This window comes from Agelaius phoeniceus, chromosome 14 (assembly GCF_051311805.1).
Source record: "Agelaius phoeniceus isolate bAgePho1 chromosome 14, bAgePho1.hap1, whole genome shotgun sequence".
Taxonomy (NCBI): Eukaryota; Metazoa; Chordata; class Aves; order Passeriformes; family Icteridae; genus Agelaius; species Agelaius phoeniceus.
In genome coordinates this window covers 19,460,703-19,474,684 of record NC_135278.1, presented here as the reverse complement: position 1 = coordinate 19,474,684, position 13,982 = coordinate 19,460,703, and the positions used below count along the sequence as shown (strand labels likewise).

Here is a 13,982-nt window from a genome sequence, read left to right as displayed (position 1 = left end):
AGGAAAGTTTAGAGTTTTAGAGTTTAAGATATAGAAAAAATAAAAGTAGTTACAAAGGTAACAAGAAGTTTAGGATGCAGTGCTGCAGGTTTGTGTGCCATAACATGATTGGCTAAAAACCTTCCCCTGTAACATGGGTCCATAAGACAAAATATTGAAGGATTGGGTCAAAAGCATAAATATCCTTGTTGGGAGTGTTTTATTGGTCAATAACTCCTTAAAAGGTCTTGTAACTGAGGGTCTTGTGACCTTCTGAGCCATGCAGTGAAGATGTGAGCCTAACTCACCCTTCCTGCCTTAAGAAAAATAAATCCCATCATCAAAACCAATGCAGAGGCCCCATCTCAAATTCCTTCAAAACCCTCCCAGCCAGCAGGACCTGGTGGGGTTTCCTCGGGGCTGTTTTGCTGTGGGAGGCTCTGGCCAAACCCAAGCACTCCAATCACATCCCCCTTGCCCTCAGCCTGCCTGCAGCCCTGGCTAAGGAAGGGAATTCCAGGGAGGCAGGAAAGCTGAGCCAGAGGAGCACGGGGGGATTTTGCAGTGTTGGGCAGCTCGGGGTGGTTGGTGTGCTTGTCCTCCTCAACGTTTCAGCTCAAGTGTTTATTCTGAGATAAAATAAAATATAGTTATTATTTTAATTTCTCTGACAAGCATAAAGATTTTAATCATAACATTAGATAATATTATGAAAGCATAGGAGGAATCTTTTTTAATGAATGCCCTAAAGTGCAGTTCATTCTTCTGTAGCACATCACAGGGAGAGCTTGTTATTTCAGCATGGAGCTTGTGAGGAAGAAAACCCTGCCTGGTGTCAGCCCAGCTAACCCAGGCAGGGTCTGACAACACTTTTTCCTCTGGTCCATACAGGTTACAAACGGCCTACATTAAGTGAAATGCAATTAAATGAAATAATTTCACAATGAAATAAATGAACAGGAATAAATAAACAATGAAATCAATAAACAGAAGGGGTGGTGTGTGGAGGTGGATGGCTGATTCAGAGTTTTCCACACAAACCCAGCTAAAGCAAAGCTCCTGGCACTGCTAAGCTCAGAGTCAGCCCAGGACAGAGGCAGGAATTGCACAGCAGAGGTGTGGAAGGGACTGCTGCATCCACAGGGAAATTGTCATCCAGGAGCTGTAAATAAGGAACATTTCACCTCAGCAGCAAAGTCAGATATTGATCCTGCTTAGTCAGCACGACAATTTAAATATTCACCAATAAAACGACAGGGGTATAAATAAAACACATTCCAAAGCTGGAAGGGAATTTAGCATTAAGGAAAAAATCCAGATAGTATCCTTGGGAGGGGTGAAATTTAACTTACTGGAAACAGATGTACCAGTAAAGGAGTTTGGTTTTTAATTGTAAAACTTATAATGGCATGTTTCAGGAACTTCAAATAATTATTGACATTTCCCATCTTTGACACCTGCTGTTTTTTTAGTATTTGAAATTTATCCATTGAAATATGTGCAAACTGTTACCCACAGTAATTCTTACTCCAACTCACCAACTGATCTGCTGCTGACCAAAAGCCAGTTTAATCCATGCAGGGATAATCTGTGGGCTCTCTTAAAGGGAGCAGCCCTGAGAGGCCCAGGTGAGCTCCTGGCCATGGGGAAGAGCCAAGGTGGCACTGGCAGCAGGTACAGCAGTGATCCTCAGTCACAACCTGGAGGGGGAAAGCAGATTAACTTCTGCAGAATGTGGTGGATCTCAGATCTGCAAAGCGAAGACATTCCTATATACAATTTCAGGATGGTTTGCTGTCACGAATTTAAGTAGTGTGGCTTGATGGTGTAAATTAGTTAAAATCCGTGTCCTGGAAATGTCAGATTATGTACACTCTACACCCTGCAAATCTTGTCACTGCCTGCTTTTCCTCCATCTGATGCAAAGCCTTAAAAATATGGATATGCTGAAAGGCACAGACACATCTTAAAACCTCCACAGAACTTCTACCAAACAAGGGTCCCAGAGTCTGGAAGGAAAAACCGGGGCAGGTTTTCTTAATCTGTTTTGATGTTTCTGTATCAACCCAATTAATTCACAAAGGAGGGGCTCACACAGCTCATGTAAGCAACCTGCTCTCTAAACTTCTCCCCCAGAAGGAGCTGCCTCAGGACTGCTTTGGAAGCAGCAATTTTAAGACACTTTGGGTTTTTTTTACAAATTATATAAGAACATGGGACCATAAATAAGCTCTAGTAAATACTATTTGGAGATTTATTAAATATAATGAGTAAGCTGCTTAAGAATTATTTTTTGTCTCCCAGCTGAGTTGAAATGTAGTGATTCTTTCTGACTTCTGCTTTCTTGTGAAGAGCAGCAAAGCAAAGAGGAGCAATTAATACTGTGAGGAGCAGAAATGACAAAAGCTGGCCTTTTGTGAGTTTATGCATCACTCCTGATTTATTCTGCTCCCTCCCATCTACAACCCATCCCTTTTTAATTCCTCGAGCTCCAGCTGCCTCGTTCCCCCTCTCTCCTTTTTCCTGCACTCCCATCCTGTTCCACGTGTGCAAACAATTTGGTTTTCTCCTGCTGAGTGGCATCTGCTCTGCTTTAGTTTGCAGCCTCACACACAGGGAGGGTTCAGCTGGCTGCTGCTCCATGGCTCAGGAGGGGCACCAGGATATTTCTGAACAATCCCTTCGCCAGGATTTTTCTCCTGAGAAGCCTCAGAAAAGAAATGTAAACAATAATTATCTGATTGCTTGGAATGTGTCCTGGAGGGTGCTCACCAACAGGTGCATCTTTGACTGGTTCCATGTGAATTGTTTTTAATTAATGGCCAATCCCAGTCCAGCTGTGTCAGACTCTCTGGTCAGTCATGGGGTTTTTATGATCGTTCTTGTCCAGCCTTCTGATGTCTCCTTGCTCTATCTTTAGTGTAGTTTTAGAATATAATAAATAGAACAAACTAAAATATATAATATAATAAATATAATAAATATAATATAATAAATATAATAAATATAATATAATAAATGCAATATAATAAATGTAATATAATATATATAATATAATATAATATAATATAATATAATATAATATAATATAATATAATATAATATAATATAATATAATATAATATAATATAATATAATATAATATAATATCAGCCTTCTAAGAACTTGGAGTCAGATTCTCATCTCTCACCTCATCCTGGGGACCTCACAACAGCGCAGCACAGGAGAGGCAGCAGCTCCAGACCAGTGGCCAGCAGCACCAACAGCCTTGGGGTCACCTCGTGGCTGGGCCAGGCACCCAGCCAGGACCCACACCCCAGACCTGGATCTCCTCAAATCTGGCTGAAATTGGCCAACAAACATCAAAGTTTGTGGATTAAAAGGGATGAGGAACAAATACCAGTGATTAGGAAGCTCTAGAAAAGGTTGTAATATATGTAGGAAAAATCAAGATAAAATGCTGATTCTCTTTTAGACAGCACACCTCTAGTGACCGACTCACAGTGACATAAACCCACTCAGGCATGTGCTAAAAGAGGATGAAAAGCAAAGCACTCCTTGCTTTTTGCTTTCCTGTATTCATTTTCTCCATGATTCTCCACACTTCCCAGTCACTGAATGGAAAGGAAGCTCCCCCTCCTGCTTCCATCTCAAGGCTGCTTTCAGCCAAGTATTTGAATCTACCATCAATTCCCTTCCTGTGATACTCACTTGAGTCACACAAGCAGGACTGGAGCACTCACTGAAAGGTACATTTCCAGCTAAAATAGGGCATTCTCCAAGTCAGGATGACATTTCCAGTGGTTCCCTGGGTTGATACTTTGGTCAGAGAGTAGAAACCCTGAAGCCCAATAAAATAAAATATCAGCCCTGAAATAAAAGTAATGAGGTATTTGAAATCTGCAGAACATTTTCCATTGACTTGTAGGTAGCTCAGTGTTTACAAATTCACATTGAGTTGTGTTTTCAGAGAGAATTATAGAGATAATCCATTTTTCTTCATGCTTATATTCTTGATAGGGGTTTTCAACCAAAGTTACAATCAAATCCAATAGACTACCTACCTTATAAAAGCCACTTATTTTCCACATTTTCAGAACTAGGAATTCTGTCTGAATACCAGATGCAAAATCAGTAGAAATGCCTCTTTAATGATTGCCAATTGAGACGTGTTCAAAGTGGTTTCAATCTCTCATCTGCAGCCTGGCTGCTCATTCTGTTTGATACTAGCACTGCATGACTAAAATTTACAGCAGGTTGCTATTCAGTGGAATTCTAGCAGCATTTTATTGCTCTTGAACTCTATCAGAATTAACACCCACTTGTGCTATTAAACTTCAGAGATAGAAACATTATCTTGCCTTAAAGTCAGTGAGAATTAAATAATACACAAACAAACAACCTGTCATTTGAATACTGGAATAACATTTGAATATTTTCCTGCTGGTGAGCAGAGCTAGAAGGATTGTGCTTGGGTTAAAAGCATTTTGGTGCATGCAGGGGGTGACAAGGACTCATTTTCGTGCTGGTCCTCTCTCACTGACTGGGGGCAGGACAGAGAGGTGGAAATTATCCCAGATTTGCTGGGGCTGCCCCTGGATCCCTGGCAGTGTCCCAGGCCAGGCTGGCCAGGGCTGGGAGCAGCCTGGGACAGTGGGAGGTGTCCCTGCCATGGCAGGGCTGGCACTGATGTGGTTATTTTAGACTGATGGATTTTCTGCTTCTTTTTATTCTTAGTTCTTGCTTGCTGCACATCCTTAGCAGAGGCACTTTAGGGTAAATGTTCTACAAAGATTGCTACATTTATACACTCTTGTGAAATGATGTCTTACAGTTTTCCCATTTGTAAAATATGTGATAAAACTGCTCATATTTTGGAACCTTATTGTTTGAAAGCATTTGTTAATCTTTAGAGGAGCCTTTCTTCCCATCACAGATAACAGATGTAAGGGACAGGAGGCCTTGGTGCTGATCTGGTTTATCTGCAGTGAGCCTCTTTTAAAATTCACTTTTGAGGCTTTAAGGTCTCTCCCATTCCAGGATTCCCTGAAATTTAACTTTTCCTGAATACAAGACACACTTCTCCATTCCACCCAAGGGCAGAGCAGCCAAATTCAGGTGGCCAAGTCCCCCAGAGCATCAGGACTGTCCCAGCAGGGCTGTCCCAGCAGGGCAGCAATCCCCCAGCAGCAGATTCCCAGATTTCTCCCTCCTGCTTTGGTTTCCCACGCCCACCTCCTCTGCCCAGGGATATCACAACAGAAGCAATCACATATGTGCTCCTCAAAAGTGAATTTTGAAAGAGGCTCACTGCAGATAAACCAGATCAGCACCAAGGCCTCCTGTCCCTCACATCTGTTATCTGTGATGGGAAGAAAGGCTCCTCTAAAGATTAACAAATGCTTTCAAACAATAAGGTTCCAAAATACTTATATGAGCAGTTTTATCACATATTTTACAAATGGGAAAACTGTAAGACATCATTTCACAAGAGTGTATAAATGTAGCAATCTTTGTAGAACATTTACCCTAAAGTGCCTCTGCTAAGGATGTGCAGCAAGCAAGAACTAAGAATGAAAAGAAGCAGAAAATCCATCAGGTGAAAATAACCACACCAAAGAAAAAATTTATATTAGTCCCCACCAAGTTTCAATTTCTGGAAAAATTGGAACCATCAAACTGAAATAATTGACATTGGTTCAAAAATGTTACTGGAAGGAAAAGCAACAACAACAACAAAAGTGGTTTAGAACTGCCCAAGCATCCAAATTATCTGGGTTCTTTTCCTGTTAGGAAACCTTAAAAATTCTGTTCATTTCCTTTAATTGGTAGTGTCCTCCACAATAAGCAGTAACTGAGATGCTAAAATTGTATAACCTGAATTCCAAAGCCTGTGGAGGGAAGGCACAGGAAGAATATTACCATGGAGTTCTGCTGGGACCCGTGCTCTGTGAACAAATATCCAACAAATCTTTTCTAAATTATTTCCTGCTCCAATGGAAGGCTGTTTCCTGAACCAACATTCCTCATTTCACTACATTCAAGTGGCAATGCCAGAATTCTCCTTTTCTGCAGCAAAAACTACTCCCTTCAAAGGAATAAAATAGGGAAAACAGCAAAGGATTTCCTTTAGCAGAAATTTTTAATGCAAGTGCTAAAAAACACAACCTGTACATCAACACTTCAGCATTAATAGTGGAAACACTTTCTTAATCTGACCTTGAGAATACTCCATTTCTTCAAAGTTAATCAGAAGCAAATGATATTTTGGGAGTTTCTGTAACTTGTGAAAGTTTTTGTACTCAGCCCTTTAAGTAAAATTTAAAAAAAATAAAGACACAGTAACAGAAGAAAACACCTGAAAATATCTCTCAGTGCTTTGCTAAGAACTGTTCTACAGTAAACGAACTGACTGTTTTCTATGTATTTAACAGCTTCCAATTCGATCTGTATCAGTTTTCTCTGTTCTCCAAAGGCAGATTGCTGGGTGGTGTAGAAGGGAGTTAATGAGCTATAAATGCCAAACAGCACCCAGATAAAAGGGATCATTATTAACTCTCAGTGAACAGCTGGGCCATTTGATAAATTCCTTTTGTTTCCAACAGTGCTCCCATCCATTCCCCAGGTTGGAGAAGGCTTTTCTCTTTACAGTTGTCCCTGAAATCTGAACCTGTCCTGCACAGAGGGGCCAGCAGAGGAAATGAGCTGTAATTCTGTAAGGATGGATAAAGTTTGTGTTAGATTGCATCAATAATAATTTATTCACTAACAACAGCACAAGTACTAACAGAGGTGAAAGAGTTAGTGTAGGAATTATTAGGTTGTGATGGAGCTAAAATTGTGCTGGGTGATTTTTTATTATCATCATCATCATCATCATCATCATCATCATCACAATTTAAAAAATATTACTTTATTTACCTTACTGACTAAATTTAGAGCTACAGAAAAATAGAAGAGAAGTGTCTGCAGAGAGTAAAACTCTCATACTTCTGTTGAGGTGTGTTAATCTTGAAATAGAAGAGATTGTAGGAAAAAGGAATGCTTGAGGATTGAGTTTTCCAAGAATACCACACAGCAGTCTACCCTTCATTTTCACAAGTGATTGATCATGTAGAAATCTGATGCTGACCTAAAATTATTAAAAAACAAACTGTCCCATCAATAAAAAGTGGAAGCTTAAATCAACATAAAGGAAGTTATCAGAGTTTTAATTTCCTATGCTCACTGATACCCATCGTGGATGTTTTATGAATGAGATCCAGCACACACTTCTGAAATTGCTCTCCAAATCCAGATGTTGCATAGGAAATCACATTAGAAGTTATTTTAAAATACACAGAAGTCACAGATCCAATTAACTGCCAGATGTTCTGAGCCATCACCACCATCAGAACTTATTAAAGATTAATTTAATTCTTATTTGATAAACTGATGGAAGACTGGCTTCTCCTGGCTTGGGCATCAGACTGACTGAGGGGGGGATTTCAGATCATCTCCCCCAACCAGGAGCAGATTTTTCAATTCTTTCCTGGCCTGAGCTGTGGAACTGAGCTGCAGGAACCTCTGTGCTGTGGAGCCAAATTTCCATCACACCCAGTCACAATGTTTGCTGTCCTCGGTGCCAAATTGACTCTGTGCATTTGGCAGAGGGAGCTCTGAATAAAGGGTTGTTAACTTAATTCCAAGCTACAGTTTCAGCAGAGAATACAATGATTTACCTGGATTACTCGGGGAATGTGAGCAATGTGGACACACAGGGCACTCCCCTCACACAGAATCCCTGATGTGCACAGCAAAGCTTCCCCAAGGCCCAGGAAAGCAGATCCTGCAAGGCTGTTGCCAGGTGGGCTTAAACCACAACAAAAATTCAAGCAGAATAAAAAGTCACCATATTCCCTTGGACTTCAGCTGTCACAACACTTCCTAAATCTGGAATTTGTTCATATGGAACTTTTCTATGTCTTTTGTAACAGACTGAGCATTTTCAAGCTACAGGAACTCTTTTCAGACACAGAAAGCCCTTGTTGCTGGATTTGTTCTCAGCAAAAATTGGCATTTAAAAGTCTCCTCCATTCATATAAATACAACAGTGAAAATTAGAGCCTCTTCTGCCTTGTGTCCCTGTGGTATTTGTAGTAAGCATGGATGTGAATATGAGGAGAGAATGTCAGGGTAATAGAGATCTCACTTACCAGTGAAATGCACCAAATACAAGGAGCTGTCACAAGGAGACTTTTGATGGAGTTCCTATTGGCAGAGGGAAGATTCCATCCCTCCATTGGTATTCCCAGTTTATGCCCTCAGCTCTCCCATGTGCCACTGAAGGAATTCACCCCCAAAAGGGACAAGGTCGAGGTAAACACAGCCACGTGTGGGGATTTACTGTGATGCCCCTCCAAAAACCCCCTGTGCCGGTCCCCCCAGCCAACCAGGACCTGCAAACAGCGCCCTGAGTTGTCCTTCCTGCAAAAAAAACCCCATACAGGTACTGGAGGGGAGAAAAGAGGGGGAAATATCCCAAAACAATCCATTTTAAGGAATCACATCAGATTTTCAAACCCTTAAACTGTGCCACTGTAGAGTGAAACACACTGCAGCAATCCAGAGGATATAATATTTTAAAATTGCTCTCTTCTTTTTGGTACCCTCAAGATTTTCGTAATGAAGATGCAATTTTCATCCCATATTGTTCCCATTTTTATATCTTATCTGGATGCAATATTGCAATTGTAGGACATGGCATTTATTTCCCTTTATCAACATCAACATTTTTCTAGACACTCCAACCTGTAGACAAAGCCTATGGAGATGACTAAGTGTGATTACACTCACTCCTGAAATCACTTCACATACAATTGGAAATGGTAGTTTTCATTCCAGAAATGAGCTATAAAATTATCCTTTTCTTAGGTTGGCATTTGATTTTTGAAACCTAACAGAAGAAAAAAAAAAAAGAGCTTGCTAATAAATGACCTTTCTCTTTCAAACAATCTGCAAAACCTGAACAGATTCAGCCTACGGTGTGAGGTTCACCTTTTAATTCACATGTTTAATTACTCATTATATTATTACTCAACTTTCAGAGCTGCAGACTTGAAATATAATCCTACAGAGGTTTAATCAAGCTGTAGCTCTTTCCTTGCAGCTCCAGTGAAAGGTGCTGGAGTTTGGATTTGGGAATGATTTCAGGATTCCAGTCCCTGCCCAAGCTGCTCATCAGGGGTCACTGGGAAAACCCCAAACAGGTGGGGGTGCTTTAATTCCTTGAGCCCCCCAACTCGCTTTATTCTTTGGAGTTCTCTCAGCACAGTATATTAACCAGAAACTAAGCAAAAAAATTTTTTGCCTGAGGCAAAAAGAATTTGAAAGCTCAGAAAGCGAAAGGAAAATCAAATTTTTCTGCCTCCCTTGTCGTAATTATTGGGTAAAGATAGAGTTGGGTAACAAAAGAAATAAAATGTGTCTGCTGGTGGGGCACAGCATCAAAATCCATCCTGTTTCCTCCAGGTCACAGAGCATCAGCTTAAAGTCAGTTTTTCAGTCCAACCCACTCCCCTGATATACCCAAAGTAACTCTCCATCTACTGGCATTTCAGAATAAACCAATGTCCTTTGAAATCTAAAGCTAAACAAATAAACTTAGAGTGGTTGTACTCAGTTAATTGTGAAAGAAAACCTGCACACCCCACATCTATTCCCTTTACACCTTTACATCTATTCACATCTTTATATCTATTTACATCTTTATATCTATTTATACCTTTACATCTTTTCCCTTTTTGGAACAGGACTGACTTTGTTGCTCAAAATTTGTGCTGTCTGAAATGTGTTCTCTCTGAACACAGAGTGGGGCCAGAGCAAAAGTGTCGCCCTGATTTTTTAAGATTTTCTAAACTTTCTGATGTTTACATTCTTATAACAAAGTTTTTTTCACACACTTTCTGTAAATAACTCATTGTTTTGCATTCTTTTGTGGAGGAGGAGAAATTTGATGGGTTATTGGTTTGTCCAGTGTCATCGGAGAGGTGGCACTGTCACTTTTGGAAATCTATAAATGTTGGAGTCAGAAAACAAACTTCCCTTTTTTACCCTGAAAACAGCAGTGTGTGTGTGGTGTTATTTCGTGCCCTATAGTGGCACAGAACTCCTGCAGAAATAAAAAAGCCCCCAAAAAGAAACAACCACAAAGGACAGGAACACCTGAGAATTGATGCTCCCTCCTCCACAGCCCTTCCAGCACTGAAGGGAACAGGTTTATGGCATCTCCTTGCCAGTCTCTTTATCTTCCCCTCACTAATTCAGTGATTAATTTGAAACCATTAGCTCATTATATGTTTTATGTTGCAGCAGCCCCTTGCAGACTCTGCACAATCGTGTTTTGTTCTGTGTCATTATAAAAATGTCTATACAATTATCAATAACTTAGCAGCAAATGGCACGTCAAGGATTTAATAGATAAAGTGGCACTTAGATAAGAAAGCAAGCACAAAAATCTATTACATTTATTTGCTTTAAAAAATGCCACCTTGAAGTGGAAGCTCCATCTTTCTATGAAATTAAAGTTATTTATTATGTCTAAATGTGTAAATGTTCAGACATTGCAGTAGTAAATGCATTAAGAAAAATATAAGGAAAATGTATTTGATGTTGCCATTATCTGTTCTTCGGTTGGTACAGAGGGAATTTGGAGAACAATTTTTAAAAGTTCTACTCCCTTTGCATTATGGTTCATTATTAGCAGGTAAAAATGTTACATAGCCTTTTAATTGACACAGAACAATGTTTTATTTACTATTTCTTTATCATAATAATGCCCAATTTGCCTGATTTTCCAACTCTAAATTAAGTAATACATCAAAAATGATTTCAATTAATCCCTAATTTGAAGTCTCCAGGTAGCACTATTACGAGATTAATGTGATTAATTTAAAATTTCCCTGTTGTTAAAAATCCTCCTTTCCACAAGAAACAAAGATTTTGTGTTTCTCCTTGTGGACTCTGCAGGTTTAGGCTGTTCCTGAGACCTCTGGAGATTCCCTCCCACCCAAATTCTCCTCCGGCTTCGTGTTAAATGTGACAATGAGAGGTGTCTGGGAAAATGCCACAAATATATTAAATTCAGAGTCAGCAAACAGAAGGATGCAAGGAGAAATGGGAACTCCAGGAGGGCTGAAATTCAGGCAGGTGGAAAACCCAAAGAGTGGAGTGTGTAAGAATGGCAGAATTATGAGATGACACAAACTTAAGCTGTTCACATTTCTATAAAGCTCTGTGTGCATTTTGCAAATCTGACATTTACAAAGTGATAAGGAACTGGAGGCAGGCTAAACTAAATTACAGAAAGAAATGTCAGACCTTGGAAAAGGAAACCCCCAAAGAATCCAAGCAGCTCTGCCTCTTTACAAATGTACCCTTAAGGAGTTGAGGAAGGGTTAAATTGGCAGGGTTGGGTGGCAAAAAGGAATAATTCTCTCTTACTGGAATGATACAAGGCTGACCATTTTTAATAACACTCTATGAAATAAAATGGATATAAAATTTATAGCAATATGGGGGAAATCTCCCTGTTCATGGAGAGTTGTGTTCGTTCCTTTTGAGATTGTCATAAGAACGAGGGAAATTCAGGTGGATCTCAAAAGCCACTTCAGAGCAAATGTTCAGGTTCTTCTGGAAACATCAACCATGTTCAGAATGCAATGCAATGCAGGAGAAATGCATTAGAAAATACATTAGAAAACCTCTAATGATTAAACAAATAAGAGGAAAAGACAGGTTATCACAAGGACAGATGCTTTGATATATTCCCCTTCAAAGAATCAGCATTTCTGTGTGGAACATTACAAGACTTCAAACTTTTGGTCTTTTAAGGGTTTCCTTCTGGATTTTTTTTTTTTTTAATATTAGTATTACTTTTACTAAAATATTTCTTTTTGGTATTTTAATAAAACCCTTAAAACTGGTGCTTGAGTAGTTTTTTGTTCCATGAGGAATATCCTGAAATTCCTTCAAATAACTTTACAGCTTAAGAAACTGATGGCATATATGTCCATTTTTTTATAAAATAATGCTTTTAGGAAAAATCGAATTGCACAGACAAAAAATAAGGCCATCCTCCAGTGAAATGAAAAAACCATAAATTAAAATCTTTTTACAAGTCATTCTCTTCATATTTTATTTCTCATTCAGTAAATCAGCAACCCATGGATTTTCACCTTTAAAATACTGCTGCAGGAAATTGCTCAATATGAATTATAAAGAGAACAGTTTAGTTAATTAAAAGTTTGAGTAAGTAACAAGTTACTTAGACAACTAAATCCCAATTTGAAGATAATTTATCCACTTTGCCTGTCTCATGAAAAATTAATGGAAAAAGACTCATGCAGACTTTAAATCACTTCTGCAGATATGGTTTGGGTGGGTTGAAATGTGCTTTACCAAAAATCCATTTTTAAAACTGAATAACGCTGTACCCAAGTGCTTTTCTGATGTCACCATATCCTGAACTGCTGCATTCTGTGGCAGGAGGCAGCAGCCTAATGACAGCAGCTAATTAATGCTGCAGTGCCCAGAATCCTGTCAAACACCAGCACAAGCCTGCATTTCTGGTATTATGGACTTAATAGCAATTACCTCTTTCATGGCAATTACTTATTTAATAGCAATTATCTGTTTCATGACAATTACCTATTTAATAACAATTATTTTTTTCGTAACAATTACCTATTGAATAACAATTATCTATTTCATAACAATTCCTGTTTAATAAAAATTATGTTTAATAACAATTCCCTATTTAATAACAATTCTCTTTTCATAGCAATTCCCTATTTAATAATGATTCTCTTTTCATAACAATTCCCTATTTAATAACAATTCTCTTTTCATAACAATTCCCTATTCCATATCCAGCAGCAGTTTCTCTCTGAGCTCTGGCAGAGCAGGACAAGAGTGCTGAGGACAAGAGTGCTGAGAGCATGGCACAGACCCTTTGAAATGCCAAAAAAAGTATCCCACAATGAGATAAATAATACCCAGGGTGCTGCTGTGGAATTGAAATAGCTCCAGCCCTTCTCTAGGTGGGGTTTTTGCGGCCCAGGTTGGCTTCTCTGTGCTCAGAATGTGCTGGGCAAGGTCTGAGAGCTCTGGGATTTCCCCACACACCTCGGCAGGAGTCGATGCCAGTGGCACAGGAATGGCACAGAATTCCCTTGGCCGCTCATTATTCCCCCCTGGAGCCATCCCAGGCTCAGGCTCAGCAGATTTTTTAAGTTCCCCGCTGTTTTTTAAGTTCTCCCTCTCTGTTTTTATCCTGAGATGTTTCGTCCAGTTCGTTCCTCCGCGCCGCTCGGCGCTCTCAAGCCTTGAGGAGGAGCAGCATTATTGGCTTGCTGCCCTTGCCTGGACTGGGAACTGCCAAGCTGAGCTTGGGGCCAGCCCTTGGCTGCTGGAAGGCGCCCACGGCTCGGGGTGGAAACGCCTCCGTGCAAACCTTCCCCAGTCGTTCTTCACCGCTCCTGGAAGGTTCCCTGCTCTGCTGCGCTCCCAAAGCGCCTTTCAGGCTGCTCTTCTGGCATGTGGGAGCTTTCAGCTGCCTTCTGGAATCAGTCACAAACAAAAACCTCCACCACACACAGGAAAAGTCAGGTTTCCCACGTAGCAGAGGTGAAGAGAACAAATATTATTTGAAAACTGTAAGTGCTGATAATTGTATATGAGTATTTGTAAAGCAGACACAGAGCCAAGGAAATTGTCATCTATACAGAAGTGATTGGAACAAATTGGTTTTCTAAAATTAACTTTTAAAGGACTTCCATTATGACCTTACAAAGTGTGGGGTTTTTCTGAAACAGTCATTGGAATGGTACTAGAAATTCAAATTGCATTATTACAGAGACAGGGCAAAAAGAGAAGCCAGAAAAACAGGACAGAAAGATGAAAAAAGACATAAAATTAAGCCAGAGGAAATAGCAAAATGCTATGGAATCTTAAAAATACGCAAT

At 39.7% G+C, this 13,982-nt stretch overlaps 1 long non-coding RNA gene across 4 annotated transcripts in view; it reads right to left on the bottom strand.

The window, feature by feature from the left end:
- The window catches only part of LOC143695212 (uncharacterized), a 33,963-nt gene that overhangs the window by 9,847 nt on the left and 10,134 nt on the right, over positions 1 to 13,982 (bottom strand). For 2 of the 4 annotated variants that reach the window (XR_013184266.1, XR_013184264.1), the window contains exons 2-4: positions 3,691 to 3,820; positions 3,170 to 3,321; positions 1,518 to 2,893 (exon numbers count right to left, since the gene is read on the bottom strand). This is a non-coding gene — a long non-coding RNA (uncharacterized LOC143695212). Of the gene's footprint in view, positions 1 to 105; positions 1,142 to 1,517; positions 2,894 to 3,169; positions 3,322 to 3,690; positions 3,821 to 13,982 lie in introns of those variants that run through there. The other 2 variants (XR_013184265.1, XR_013184267.1) reach the window with 2 other exon arrangements.